The 15890-nt window shown below is 42.0% G+C and overlaps 1 protein-coding gene across 1 annotated transcript in view; it reads left to right on the forward strand.

The window, feature by feature from the left end:
* The first annotated feature begins 2109 nt into the window (after window positions 1-2109).
* The window catches only part of LOC120065989 (growth arrest-specific protein 2-like), a 51771-nt gene continuing 37990 nt past the window's right edge, over window positions 2110-15890 (forward strand). The window contains exon 1 of the mRNA XM_039017028.1: window positions 2110-2360. The gene's annotated coding sequence lies outside the window, so the exon portion shown is untranslated. The remainder of the gene's footprint in view (window positions 2361-15890) is intronic.

Below are 15890 nucleotides of genomic sequence, written 5' to 3' on the forward strand. Positions count from 1 at the left end.
ACAAGCCCCTGGTAGTGACCTATAACCCCCCCCCCCCCCCCCCTTTGGTGACATATACATTTGAACCCAATCTCCTTTATCCACGTCATACTCCAACTGTGATCCCCCCCGCCCCCCCCCCACTACTCCTTCAACATGTCACAGTAGGCCACCCTGAACTTTACAGACTGCAGACTTTACAGACTTTATAGACTGCAGACTTTACAGACTGCAGACTTTATAGACTGCAGACTTTATAGACTTTACAGACTTTCTAGACTGCAGACTTTCTAGACTGCATACTTTACAGACTGCATACTTTACAGACTGCATACTTTACAGACTTGACAGACTTGACAGACTGCAGACTTGACAGACTTTACAGACTTGACAGACTGCAGACTTGACAGACTTTACAGACTGCAGACTTGACAGACTTGACAGACTGCAGACTTGACAGACTTGACAGACTGCAGACTTGACAGACTTGAGACTTTACAGACTTGACAGACTGCAGACTTGACAGACTTTACAGACTGCAGACTTGACAGACTTTACAGACTGCAGACTTGACAGACTTGACAGACTGCAGACTTTACAGACTGCTGGGAGAGGTTGATCAAAAGGGCACATGGGGTAAACTGGTGTTGCTGCAACCAAACTCCTCCTGAAGCAATTGTTGTTGTTGTTGTTTTTCTTAAGATATGAGAGCAGCAGCAACAACCCCAGAGAAGTTTTCAAATCCACCCCGAGCTTTGTAAAATGGGAGTCCAAGAACTTCTCTGCTTGGCCCACCTTGGACCCGCCAGTATCTCTAGGGAGAGTAGGATGTCCAATATCTCCATCAAGTGTCATGCCCATCACGTCGGCATGAGGACTAGGAACTGATGTACTGTGTTTCAAACTAACGGCACTCAAGACTTGATTTGATTTCAATGAGCTCAGTACAATGACTTGTGGCATCTTTCGATTTCGCTCCAACCGTTCTGGAACTAGAAGTGTCGAAAAGCTTGGGTCCGATGCGTTCTTTTGTAATCCCACGAGCAGCAAGAGTTGACACTGCTACCGGTCAGAGAACGTGATATCCGTTTTATTATCCTTGAACAATTGCTCGTAAGCTTTCGTTGGTTGCCTGTAGTTGTTTTTCCAATATCTCCACGATGGCTGTGTTTGAGTTGAACCTTGCGTGGAGGTGTTCGTACTGAGTCCATTGAAAGGCTCTGTCCTGGGATTGTTCCACTACTCGGTTTGCGACAAGGCGAGTAGCTTCACGGTCCTCTACAAGTTCTTTAGAACAGCCTCCATGTGGCGCTATCGGCTCTTAGAATATCTGCACGTGAGGTTCCGGTGTCGTATTCACATTTGTTGTCTTTGGAAATGTTAAAATGTTGTTTGAAATAATTGTAAAGTTTGTTCTGAAAAGTTTTGTGTTTTAACAACTTGTGTGACAATTTGTCCTCGTTCTCTCTTCTTTCCGCCACAAATTGGGTTGTAACTAGTTAACACAGCCACAAAGTCATAAACCCCGCCTATTTCCACAATTTATCTTCTTAAATGTTGCATTTAAATCTAACCTTAACCCCACTGCTAACCTTATGCATAACAAAAAGCAAATTTTTGTTTTAATGAATTGTTACGATTTAGTGTCAGACATTGTGGCTGTGGTAATTAGTGGACACCCACAAGGTGGTGTTCTGGAGTGAACTTTCGGTTATGGGGGGAACGCGTCACAGTCACTTCAAAATAAAAGCTATTACATTCAAAATAAAAGTTATGTAAATCATACAACCTGCCCGATATAATAGAATAAAGCACATGTATTGTCCTTCGAGAATAAAATTATTTCCCCATGTGAGTTTTCACTTTAAAAATTGTTATTACTGAATATGTGTGTAGATTGTAGACGAACAAATCTAGTCCAATCTAAATCTAGTCTCTGTATTGTGTAACTTTCAGTGTATTGACTCGAGCAATTGCAATAATTAAAACTACACAATGCCTGGGCCAATTTAATAGACTTCCTCTTAAACATCTATCTAATTGCACATCTTGCGCACGAACGAGTTTCTCCAATGTCAGATTGGAGTCAGGAGTGTAGGGAGAGAGAGAGAGGGAGAGAGGGGGAGAGAGAGAGAGCAGCATAACATTCCCACCCAGTCCAGCATGACTGATCATAAACTTCCCTTCTATCGGCGGTGCAGCAGCGACTTGGGTACAGGTTTTTTGAGAGACAGATATATGCATTGTCTGATCCTACCCACTGTTTTCAGCGACAGACCGTAGGGTAGGCTAGAAAAGCATGAATATAGAACGCACTGAGGAGCAAAGAGACGGAACGAGAGGACGGTAACGGCCCGGATAGAAGAGTTGCTTTGACGAGGGTGAGTGGAAGACGCATAGGACTGTTGATTAATTGCATACCATTCATTGATACTCCAGCATACCGTTTTATTTGTGTGTGTTATTTTAATACGTGCATTTACCATTCATCCCCAAATATATTATCGCATTTTGCTGTAAACTTATTAAATATTTAGAATAATAATAGTTAGAATAAACGATAATACACTTACTTTTTTCAACAATACATCTATTGTGATTTCTATTTCTTTATTAAACTTCAGAGTTTAGGAAAAAGCTTGATCACTGCCCTATTGAGTATAGCCTACTATAGCCATGGCTTCACACAGTAGTCTTATGCCCAATGTTGGTAGGATAAGTATTCTTCTTCAATATAGCTTACAGTGGACAGTGTCAAAATGCATAAACAAATAAACTCAATATGCAAATATTTAGGCAGATTATTCAAAAATATTCCTTCAGAGTAGTTGACTAGAATCCTTCTCTTTGTATTTTTTTAAACAAAAGACCCAGTAAACATTTCTCTGCCACCAAGCTGCCTGTGTGCGGAGTCAGTTAGTCAGTCCACTTGTTTTGCAGAAGAACCTATAACTCAGCTGCTGCTGCAACTTTTAATGAACCTCATATGAATAACTTCAAATGCTTTTTATTTTATCACACAGAATAGCTGTTGTTGTTTTCTTATCTAACTGTAAGTTTTCATCAAATGTCAGACATTTCATATTTTCAGTGTGTGTGTGTCTGTGTGAGTGTGCGCGTGTGAGCGTGTCTGTGTGAGATTGTGTATGTGTGCGTGAGCTTGAGCGTGCGTGTGCATGTGTGTTTGAGCGTGTGTGTGTGAGCAAACGTGTGAGCGCACGTGCATGCGTGTTAGCGCATGTGTGAGCGTGTGTGTTTGAGCGTGTGTGTGTGAGCAAGCGTGTGAGCGTGTGTGTTTGAGCGTGTGTATTTGAGCGTGTGTGTTTGAGCGTGTGTGTTTGAGCGTTTGTGTTTGTGCGTGTGTTTCAATGCCATTTTAAAATGGCTGAACTAGCTGTGTAGTTGTTGTGGTTGGTTCCTTTTATGAGTGGCTGGAATATAAACTGTAAATGAGGAGACAGCTTTGAAAAGTTATTACAGTTGTAAAAATGAAAATGCATAATGACATTAACACATGCACTGACATAAACGAGACAAACATTGTTTAAATGCATTTTCAGACGCTCACAAACCATTTTCAGAAGCTCACAAACCATTTTCAGACCCTCACAAACCATTTTCAGACGCTCACAAACCATTTTCAGACGCTCACAAACCATTTTCAGAAGCTCACAAACCATTTTCAGACCCTCACAAACCATTTTCAGACGCTCACAAACCATTTTCAGACGCTCACAAACCATTTTCAGAAGCTCACAAACCATTTTCAGACGCTCACAAACCATTTTCTGAAGCTCACAAACCATTTTCAGACGCTCACAAACCATTTTCTGAAGCTCACAAACCATTTTCAGACGCTCACAAACCATTTTCAGGAGCTCACAAATCATTTTCAGAAGCTCCTTTTTGCTAGCGTGAACTAAGTGGGCATACTTCAATAATAAAGGCACTGTACATGTTTTAAAGAAGCTAAATCTGCTTGAACTTGTCATTTATGTATTTTATATATGCCTAAAATTTGTATTCCTTTTATCGATTGAAAACAAAAACAAATGTTTTGTCATAGTTTATACAATTATAATTTTAAAAGGAATAATATCATGAGTTTATTCAGTCCTTTGGAATGAATATAATGTGTATTATCCATAGACTGAATGAGTATAATTGTCACACCCTGGCCTCTGTTATATTGATTTTCTTTATTAGTTTAGTTAGGTCAGGGTGTGACATGGGGGATGTTTGTGTGTTTTGTCTAGTTTAGGGTGTGTGTATTGTTTAAGGGGTTTTTAGTATGTATGGGGTTGTGTTCAGTGTAGGTGTTTAGGAAAGTCTATGGTTGCCTGATTTGGTTCTCAATCAGAGACAGCTGTTTATTGTTGTCTCTGATTGGGAGCCATATTTAAGGCAGCCATAGGCTTTAGGTGTTTGTGGGTAATTGTCTATGTTGAACGTTTGTAGCTTGTGTATGCACTTACGTTTATAGCTTCACGGTCGTTTGTTGTTTTGTAAAAGTGTTCGTTTCGTGTTTCGCCATCTTTAATAAAAGAAGATGTCCTCATATCCCGCTGCGCCTTGGTCCGCTTATTATGACGATCGTGACAATAATGGTATTATCCATAGACTGAATGAGTATAATGGTATTATCCATAGACTGAATGAGTATAATGTGTATTATCCATAGACTGAATTAATATAATGTGTATTATCCATAGACTGAATGAATATAATGGTATTATCCATAGACTGAATGAGTATAATGGTATTATCCATAGACTGAATGAGTATAATGTGTATTATCCATAGACTGAATGAATATAATGTGTATTATCCATAGACTGAATGAATATAATGGTATTATCCATAGACTGAATGAATATAATGTGTATTATCCATAGACTGAATGAGTATAATGTGTATTATCCAAGGTCTCAGCCACCTACACTGATACCCTGACGTCCATTAAGATTTGTCTGGGTCCAGCCCAGGACAGGAACACCCAGAATGCTATTTGGTTTCCCAATAATCCTCTATGATCACATTACTGGATCTGTGTTATGAGATGCCTAACTTGTGCCATGATGCAATTTCTATGGCTGATGCTGTATGCAACTTCTTTGCAGAGAACTGTCTACATTTCATTCACACACACACACACACACACACACACACACACACTCAATGGTATGCTGTTTTTATAAGGATATCACAAAATGAACAACATTCTTGGAATGTGCAGAAACATATTTCACAGTTTTCATGGTTATGAATTTATTATACAGCCAATGTCAGAACACTGTTACAGTACTACATTCAATTATAACATTATGATGACACGCTGGATATTATAATGCGTAATAATAATAATAAAATCCAGTAGGGTTTGAGTCAGTGTTTGTCTAGAGCAGAATACCCAGCCTGGTCTCATAGACTAGACGTAACATAGTAAACGTAAATCTGAGGACAGTCCAATTAGTATGATATGTTACATTTGGTATGGTTACATAAGACAGAAGGTAGAGAGAGAGTTGAGAGAGAGAGAGAGAGATTAGAGACAGCAGTTAGAGAGTGAGGTTAGAGATTGGAGAGATAGCGAGAAAGGGCTGAGAGGTTAGAGAGAGAGAGGTTAGAGATTAGAGATGGATAGAGAGGTTAGAGAGATTGGATAGAGAGGTTAGAGAGATTGGTTAGAGAGAGAGAGGTTAGAGAGATTGGTTAGAGAGAGAGAGGTTAGAGAGATTGGAGAGAGAGGTTAGAGATTAGAGATGGATAGAGAGGTTAGAGAGATTGGATAGAGAGGTTAGAGAGATTGGTTAGAGAGAGAGGTTAGAGAGATTGGTTAGAGAGAGAGAGGTTAGAGAGATTGAGAGAGAGGTTAGAGAGATTGGAGAGAGAGAGGTTAGAGATTAGAGATGGATAGAGAGGTTAGAGAGATTGGTTAGAGAGATTGGAGAGAGAGGTTAGAGAGAGAGAGGTTAGAGATTAGAGATGGATAGAGAGGTTAGAGAGATTGGTTAGAGAGAGAGAGGTTAGAGAGATTGGTTAGAGAGAGAGAGGTTAGAGAGATTGGAGAGAGAGGTTAGAGAGAGAGAGGTTAGAGATTAGAGATGGATAGAGAGGTTAGAGAGATTGGTTAGAGAGAGAGGTTAGAGAGAGAGAGGTTAGAGAGATTGGAGAGAGAGGTTAGAGAGAGAGAGGTTAGAGATTAGAGATTGGTTAGATAGAGAGAGGTTAGAGAGGTTAGAGATTAGAGATGGATAGAGAGGTTAGAGAGAGAGAGGTTAGAGATTAGAGATGGATAGAGAGGTTAGAGAGATTGGTTAGAGAGAGAGAGGTTAGAGAGATTGGAGAGAGAGGTTAGAGAGAGAGAGATTAGAGATGGATAGAGAGGTTAGAGAGATTGTTAGAGAGAGAGAGGTTAGAGAGATTGGAGAGAGAGGTTAGAGAGATTGGAGAGAGAGGTTAGAGATTAGAGAGGTTAGACAGATTGGAGAGAGAGGTTAGAGAGATTGGAGAGAGAGGTTAGAGATTAGAGAGGTTAGAGAGATTGGAGAGAGAGGTTAGAGATTAGAGAGGTTAGAGAGATTGGTTAGAGAGATTGGAGAGAGAGGTTAGAGAGATTGGAGAGAGAGGTTAGAGATTAGAGAGGTTAGAGAGGTTAGAGAGATTGGTTAGAGAGATTGGAGAGAGAGGTTAGAGAGAGAGAGGTTAGAGATTAGAGATGGATAGAGAGGTTAGAGAGATTGGTTAGAGAGAGAGAGGTTAGAGAGATTGGTTAGAGAGAGAGAGGTTAGAGAGATTGGAGAGAGAGGTTAGAGAGAGAGAGGTTAGAGATTAGAGATGGATAGAGAGGTTAGAGAGATTGGTTAGAGAGAGAGGTTAGAGAGAGAGAGGTTAGAGAGATTGGAGAGAGAGGTTAGAGAGAGAGAGGTTAGAGATTAGAGATTGGTTAGATAGAGAGAGGTTAGAGAGGTTAGAGATTAGAGATGGATAGAGAGGTTAGAGAGAGAGAGGTTAGAGATTAGAGATGGATAGAGAGGTTAGAGAGATTGGTTAGAGAGAGAGAGGTTAGAGAGATTGGAGAGAGAGGTTAGAGAGAGAGAGATTAGAGATGGATAGAGAGGTTAGAGAGATTGTTAGAGAGAGAGAGGTTAGAGAGATTGGAGAGAGAGGTTAGAGAGATTGGAGAGAGAGGTTAGAGATTAGAGAGGTTAGACAGATTGGAGAGAGAGGTTAGAGAGATTGGAGAGAGAGGTTAGAGATTAGAGAGGTTAGAGAGATTGGAGAGAGAGGTTAGAGATTAGAGAGGTTAGAGAGATTGGTTAGAGAGATTGGAGAGAGAGGTTAGAGAGATTGGAGAGAGAGGTTAGAGATTAGAGAGGTTAGACAGATTGGAGAGAGAGGTTAGAGAGATTGGAGAGAGAGGTTAGAGATTAGAGAGGTTAGAGAGATTGGAGAGAGAGGTTAGAGATTAGAGAGGTTAGAGAGATTGGTTAGAGAGATTGGAGAGAGAGGTTAGAGAGATTGGAGAGAGAGGTTAGAGATTAGAGAGATCGGAGAGAGAGGTTAGAGAGATTGGAGAGAGAGTTTAGAGAGATTGGAGAGAGAGATAGAGAGAAAGGGCTGAGAGGTGAGAGAGATTAGAGACAGAGGTTAGAGAGAGAGGTTAGATATATTAGAGAGAGGTTAGAGAGAGGTTCGAGAGACAGAAATTAAAGAGATAGAGAGAGGTTAGAGAGATAGAGGTTAAAGTGAGCTGTTAGAGAGACAGTGAATACAGAGAGAGATTAGAGAGGTTATTCACATTCTGACTATCTCTGAAACTCTACTTAGATAATACCTTTTATGATACAGGTTGTAGCAATACATTGTTATAACATCTACAGAAAAGACATAAATGCCAATGGAGGCGGTGTTGTGGTCTATATTCAGAGCCACATTTCTGTAAAGCTTAGAGAGGATCTCATGTTAAATACTGTTGAAATAATATGGCTACAGGTTGGTGATCATTGGCTGAGAGAAATGTATGCAAAAAAAACATTGTGGGGGCTGTTTTGTTAGACTTCAGTGCGGCATTTGACATTATCGACCATAGTCTGCTGCTGGAAAAACTTGTTGTGTTGTGGCTTTACACCCCCTGCTATAATGTGGATAAAGAGTTACCTGTCTAACAGAACACAGAGGGTGTTTTTTAATGGAAGCCTCTCCAACATAATCCAGGTAGAATCAGGAATTCCCCAGGGCAGCTGTTTAGGCCCCCTTACTTTTTTCAAACTTTACCAACGATATGCTACTGGCTGAGTAAAGCCAGAGTGTCTATGTATGCAGATGACTCAACACTATACATGTCAGCTACTACAGTGACTGAAATGACTGCAACACAACAAAGAACTGCAGTTCTTTTCAGAAGGGGTGGCAAGGAATAAATTAGTCCTAAATATTTAAAAAACTAAAAGCATTGTATTTGGTAAAAATCATTCACTAAACCCTAAACCTCAACTAAATCTTGTAATAAATAATGTGGAAATTGAGCAGGTTGAGGAGACTAAACTGCTTGGTGTAACCTTGGATTGTAAACTGTCATGGTCAAAACATGTATCTAAGATGGGGAGAAGTCTGTCCATAATAAAGTGTTGCTCTACCTTCTTAACAACACTATCAACAAGGCAGGTCCTACAGGCCCTAGTCTCTACCTTCTTAACAACACTGTCAACCAGGCAGGTCCTACAGGCTCTAGTTTCTACCTTCTTAACAGCACTATCAACAGGGCAGGTCCTACAGGCCCTAGTTTCTACCTTCTTAACAACACTATCAACAAGGCAGGTCCTACAGGCCCTAGTTTCTACCTTCTTAACAGCACTGTCAACAAGGCAGGTCCTACAGGCCCTAGTTTCTACCTTCTTAACAGCACTATCAACAGGGCAGGTCCTACAGGCCCTAGTCTCTACCTTCTTAACAACACTGTCAACAGGGCAGGTCCTACAGGCCCTAGTCTCTACCTTCTTAACAACACTGTCAACAAGGCAGGTCCTACAGGCCCTAGTTTCTACCTTCTTAACAACACTGTCAACAAGGCAGGTCCTACAGGCCCTAGTTTCTACCTTCTTAACAGCACTATCAACAAGGCAGGTCCTACAGGCCCTAGTTTCTACCTTCTTAACAGCACTGTCAACAAGGCAGGTCCTACAGGCCCTAGTTTCTACCTTCTTAACAGCACTATCAACAGGGCAGGTCCTACAGGCCCTAGTCTCTACCTTCTTAACAACACTGTCAACAGGGCAGGTCCTACAGGCCCTAGTCTCTACCTTCTTAACAACACTGTCAACAAGGCAGGTCCTACAGGCCCTAGTTTCTACCTTCTTAACAACACTGTCAACAAGGCAGGTCCTACAGGCCCTAGTTTCTACCTTCTTAACAGCACTATCAACAAGGCAGGTCCTACAGGCCCTAGTTTCTACCTTCTTAACAGCACTGTCAACAAGGCAGGTCCTACAGGCCCTAGTTTCTACCTTCTTAACAGCACTATCAACAGGGCAGGTCCTACAGGCCCTAGTCTCTACCTTCTTAACAACACTGTCAACAGGGCAGGTCCTACAGGCCCTAGTCTCTACCTTCTTAACAACACTGTCAACAAGGCAGGTCCTACAGGCCCTAGTTTCTACCTTCTTAACAACACTATCAACAAGGCAGGTCCTACAGGCCCTAGTCTCTACCTTCTTAACAACACTATCAACAAGGCAGGTCCTACAGGCCCTAATTTCTACTTTCTTAACAACACTATCAACCAGGCAGGTCCTACAGGCCCTAGTTTTGGCACTCCTGGACTACTGTTCAGTCGTTTGGTCAGGTGCCACCAAGACGGACTTAGAAAAATTGAATTGGCTCAGAACAGGGCAGCATGGCTGGGCTTTAAATATACACGGAGAGCTAACATTAATGATATGCATGTCAATCTCTCATGGCTCAAAGTGGCAGAGAGATTGACTTCATCACTACTTGTTTTGTAAAAAGTGTTGACAAGCTGAATACACCAATCTGTCTGTTTAAACTACTATCACACAGCTTGGACATCCATGTATACCCAACAAGACATGCCACCAGAGGTCTCTTCACAGTCCCCTAAGTCCAGAACAGACTATGGGAGGCACACAGTACATAGAGCAGGGGTGGGCAACTCCAGTCCTCGAGGGCCTGATTGGTGGCACACTTTTCCCCCATCCCCTAGCAAACACAGCTGATGAATCAAATTACATTCTAAACTGAAGATCATGATTAGGTGATTATTGGACTCAGGTGTGTTAGCTGGGTGCAATACTGTGACACCAATCAGGCCTTCAAGGACTAGAATTGCTCACCCCTGACATAGAACCATGACTACATGGAACTCTATTTCACATCAGGTAACTGAGGCAAGCAGTAAAATCAGATTTTTAAAAAACAGATAAATACTCCTTATGGAACAGCGGGGACTGTGAAGAGACACACACACACAGATACAGACACACGCATATGTAACAGTATAACTTTAGTACGTCCCCTGGCCCCGACCTCGGGCGCGAACCAGGGACCCTCTGCACACATCAACAACGGTCACCCACGAAGCGTCGTTACCCATCGCTCCACAAAAGCCGCGGCCCTTGCAGAGCAAGGGGAAACACTACTTCTAGGTTTCAGAGCAAGTGACGTAACTGATTGAAACGCTATTAGCACGTACCCGCTAACTAGCTAGCCATTTCACATCCGTTACACATATAACATACGATAACATACCCACTATACACACGTACACATGGATTTTTGTACTGTAGATATGTGGTAGTGGTGGAGTAGGGGCCTGAGGGCACACAGTGTGTTGTGAAATCTGTGAAGAGACACACACAGGTACAGACACACGCATTCTACACACGTACAGTACATTGTAATATTGCTGTATGGTGGTATTATACATGTTGTATTGTAGATGTGTAGTGGTGGTATTATACATGTTGTATTGTAGATGTGTAGTGGTGGTATTATACATGTTGTATTGTAGATATGTAGTGGTGGTATTATACATGTTGTATTGTAGATATGTAGTGGTGGTATTATACATGTTGTATTGTAGTGGTGGTATTATACATGTTGTATTGTAGATGTGTAGTGGTGGTATTATACATGTTGTATTGTAGATATGTAGTGGTGGTATTATACATGTTGTATTGTAGATATGTAGTGGTGGTATTATACATGTTGTATTGTAGATATGTAGTGGTGGTATTATACATGTTGTATTGTAGATATGTAGTGGTGGTATTATACATGTTGTATTGTAGATATGTAGTGGTGGTATTATACATGTTGTATTGTAGATATGTAGTGGTGGTATTATACATGTTGTATTGTAGTGGTGGTATTATACATGTTGTATTGTAGTGGTGGTATTATACATGTTGTATTGTAGATATGTAGTGGTGGTATTATACATGTTGTATTGTAGATATGTAGTGGTGGTATTATACATGTTGTATTGTAGATATGTAGTGGTGGTATTATACATGTTGTATTGTAGATATGTAGTGGTGGTATTATACATGTTGTATTGTAGATGTGTAGTGGTGGTATTATACATGTTGTATTGTAGATATGTAGTGGTGGTATTATACATGTTGTATTGTAGATATGTAGTGGTGGTATTATACATGTTGTATTGTAGATGTGTAGTGGTGGTATTATACATGTTGTATTGTAGATGTGTAGTGGTGGTATTATACATGTTGTATTGTAGTGGTGGTATTATACATGTTGTATTGTAGATATGTAGTGGTGGTATTATACATGTTGTATTGTAGATGTGTAGTGGTGGTATTATACATGTTGTATTGTAGATATGTAGTGGTGGTATTATACATGTTGTATTGTAGATATGTAGTGGTGGTATTATACATGTTGTATTGTAGATATGTAGTGGTGGTATTATACATGTTGTATTGTAGATATGTAGTGGTGGTATTATACATGTTGTATTGTAGATATGTAGTGGTGGTATTATACATGTTGTATTGTAGATATGTAGTGGTGGTATTATACATGTTGTATTGTAGATATGTAGTGGTGGTATTATACATGTTGTATTGTAGATGTGTAGTGGTGGTATTATACATGTTGTATTGTAGATGTGTAGTGGTGGTATTATACATGTTGTATTGTAGATGTGTAGTGGTGGTATTATACATGTTGTATTGTAGTGGTGGTATTATACATGTTGTATTGTAGTGGTGGTATTATACATGTTGTATTGTAGATATGTAGTGGTGGTATTATACATGTTGTATTGTAGATATGTAGTGGTGGTATTATACATGTTGTATTGTAGTGGTGGTATTATACATGTTGTATTGTAGATATGTAGTGGTGGTATTATACATGTTGTATTGTAGTGGTGGTATTATACATGTTGTATTGTAGTGGTGGTATTATACATGTTGTATTGTAGTGGTGGTATTATACATGTTGTATTGTAGTGGTGGTATTATACATGTTGTATTGTAGTGGTGGTATTATACATGTTGTATTGTAGTGGTGGTATTATACATTTTGTGTTGTAGATATGTAGTGGTGTAATAATGTTATATGATGTACTCTTATCTTTTGTTTTATATGTAATGTAATTACATTATATGTAATGTAAGCCTTAATGTGTTTGGACCCCAGGAAGAGTAGCTGCTGCCTTGGCAGGAACTAATGGGGATCCATAATAAACCCCAGGAAGAGTAGCTGCTGCCTTGGCAGGAACTAATGGGGATCCATAATAAACCCCAGGAAGAGTAGCAGCTGCCTTGGCAGGAACTAATGGGGATCCATAATAAACCCCAGGAAGAGTAGCTGCTGCCTTGGCAGGAACTAATGGGGATCCATAATAAACCCCAGGAAGAGTAGCTGCTGCCTTGGCAGGAACTAATGGGGATCCATAATAAACCCCAGGAAGAGTAGCTGCTGCCTTGACAGGAACTAATGGGGATCCATAATAAACCCCAGGAAGAGTAGCTGCTGCCTTGGCAGGAACTAATGGGGATCCATAATAAACCCCAGGAAGAGTAGCTGCTGCCTTGGCAGTAACTAATGGGGATCCATAATAAACCCCAGGAAGAGTAGCAGCTGCCTTGGCAGGAACTAATGGGGATCCATAATAAACCCCAGGAAGAGTAGCTGCTGCCTTGGCAGGAACTAATGGGGATCCGTAATAAACCCCAGGAAGAGTAGCTGCTGCCTTGACAGGAACTAATGGGGATCCATAATAAACCCCAGGAAGAGTAGCTGCTGCCTTGGCAGGAACTAATGGGGATCCATAATAAACCCCAGGAAGAGTAGCTGCTGCCTTGGCAGTAACTAATGGGGATCCATAATAAACCCCAGGAAGAGTAGCAGCTGCCTTGGCAGGAACTAATGGGGATCCATAATAAACCCCAGGAAGAGTAGCAGCTGCCTTGGCAGGAACTAATGGGGATCCATAATAAACCCCAGGAAGAGTAGCTGCTGCCTTGGCAGGAACTAATGGGGATCCATAATAAACCCCAGGAAGAGTAGCTGCTGCCTTGGCAGGAACTAATGGGGATCCATAATAAACCCTAGGAAGAGTAGCTGCTGCCTTGACAGGAACTAATGGGGATCCATAATAAACCCCAGGAAGAGTAGCTGCTGCCTTGACAGGAACTAATGGGGATCCATAATAAACCCCAGGAAGAGTAGCTGCTGCCTTGGCAGGAACTAATGGGGATCCATAATAAACCCCAGGAAGAGTAGCAGCTGCCTTGACAGGAACTAATGGGGATCCATAATAAACCCCAGGAAGAGTAGCTGCTGCCTTGGCAGGAACTAATGGGGATCCATAATAAACCCCAGGAAGAGTAGCTGCTGCCTTGGCAGGAACTAATGTGGATCCATAATAAACCCCAGGAAGAGTAGCAGCTGCCTTGGCAGGAACTAATGGGGATCCATAATAAACCCTAGGAAGAGTAGCTGCTGCCTTGGCAGGAACTAATGGGGATCCATAATAAACCCCAGGAAGAGTAGCAGCTGCCTTGGCAGGAACTAATGGGGATCCATAATAAACCCCAGGAAGAGTAGCTGCTGCCTTGGCAGGAACTAATGGGGATCCATAATAAACCCCAGGAAGAGTAGCAGCTGCCTTGACAGGAACTAATGGGGATCCATAATAAACCCCAGGAAGAGTAGCTGCTGCCTTGGCAGGAACTAATGGGGATCCATAATAAACCCCAGGAAGAGTAGCTGCTGCCTTGGCAGGAACTAATGGGGATCCATAATAAACCCCAGGAAGAGTAGCAGCTGCCTTGGCAGGAACTAATGGGGATCCATAATAAACCCCAGGAAGAGTAGCTGCTGCCTTGGCAGGAACTAATGGGGATCCATAATAAACCCCAGGAAGAGTAGCTGCTGCCTTGGCAGGAACTAATGGGGATCCATAATAAACCCCAGGAAGAGTAGCAGCTGCCTTGGCAGGAACTAATGGGGATCCATAATAAACCCCAGGAAGAGTAGCAGCTGCCTTGGCAGGAACTAATGGGGATCCATAATAAACACCAGGAAGAGTAGCTGCTGCCTTGGCAGGAACTAATGGGGATCTATAACAAACCCCAGGAAGAGTAGCAGCTGCCTTGGCAGGAACTAATGGGGATCCATAATAAACCCCAGGAAGAGTAGCTGCTGCCTTGGCAGGAACTAATGGGGATCCATAATAAACCCCAGGAAGAGTAGCTGCTGCCTTTGCAGGAACTAATTGGGATCCATAATAAACCCCAGGAAGAGTAGCTGCTGCCTTGGCAGGAACTAATGGGGATCCATAATAAACCCCAGGAAGAGTAGCAGCTGCCTTGGCAGGAACTAATGGGGATCCATAATAAACCCCAGGAAGAGTAGCTGATGCCTTGACAGGAACTAATGGGGATCCATAATAAACCCCAGGAAGAGTAGCTGCTGCCTTGGCAGGAACTAATGGGGATCCATAATAAACCCCAGGAAGAGTAGCTGCTGCCTTGGCAGGAACTAATGGGGATCCATAATAAACCCCAGGAAGAGTAGCTGCTGCCTTGGCAGGAACTAATGGGGATCCATAATAAACCCCAGGATGAGTAGATGCTGCCTTGGCAGGAACTAATGTGGATCCATAATAAACCCCAGGAAGAGTAGCAGCTGCCTTGGCAGGAACTAATGGGGATCCATAATAATCCCCAGGAAGAGTAGCAGCTGCCTTGGCAGGAACTAATGGGGATCCATAATAAACCCCAGGAAGAGTAGCTGCTGCCTTGGCAGGAACTAATGGGGATCCATAATAAACCCCAGGAAGAGTAGCTGCTGCCTTGGCAGGAACTAATGGGGATCCATAATAAACCCTAGGAAGAGTAGCTGCTGCCTTGGCAGGAACTAATGGGGATCTATAACAAACCCCAGGAAGAGTAGCAGCTGCCTTGGCAGGAACTAATGGGGATCCATAATAAACCCCAGGAAGAGTAGCTGCTGCCTTGGCAGGAACTAATGGGGATCCATAATAAACCCCAGGAAGAGTAGCTGCTGCCTTTGCAGGAACTAATTGGGATCCATAATAAACCCCAGGAAGAGTAGCTGCTGCCTTGGCAGGAACTAATGGGGATCCATAATAAACCCCAGGAAGAGTAGCAGCTGCCTTGGCAGGAACTAATGGGGATCCATAATAAACCCCAGGAAGAGTAGCTGATGCCTTGACAGGAACTAATGGGGATCCATAATAAACCCCAGGAAGAGTAGCTGCTGCCTTGGCAGGAACTAATGGGGATCCATAATAAACCCCAGGAAGAGTAGCTGCTGCCTTGGCAGGAACTAATGGGGATCCATAATAAACCCCAGGAAGAGTAGCTGCTGCCTTGGCAGGAACTAATGGGGAT

Source organism: Salvelinus namaycush, chromosome 21, assembly GCF_016432855.1.
Source record: "Salvelinus namaycush isolate Seneca chromosome 21, SaNama_1.0, whole genome shotgun sequence".
In the NCBI taxonomy this organism is placed as follows: domain Eukaryota; kingdom Metazoa; phylum Chordata; class Actinopteri; order Salmoniformes; family Salmonidae; genus Salvelinus; species Salvelinus namaycush.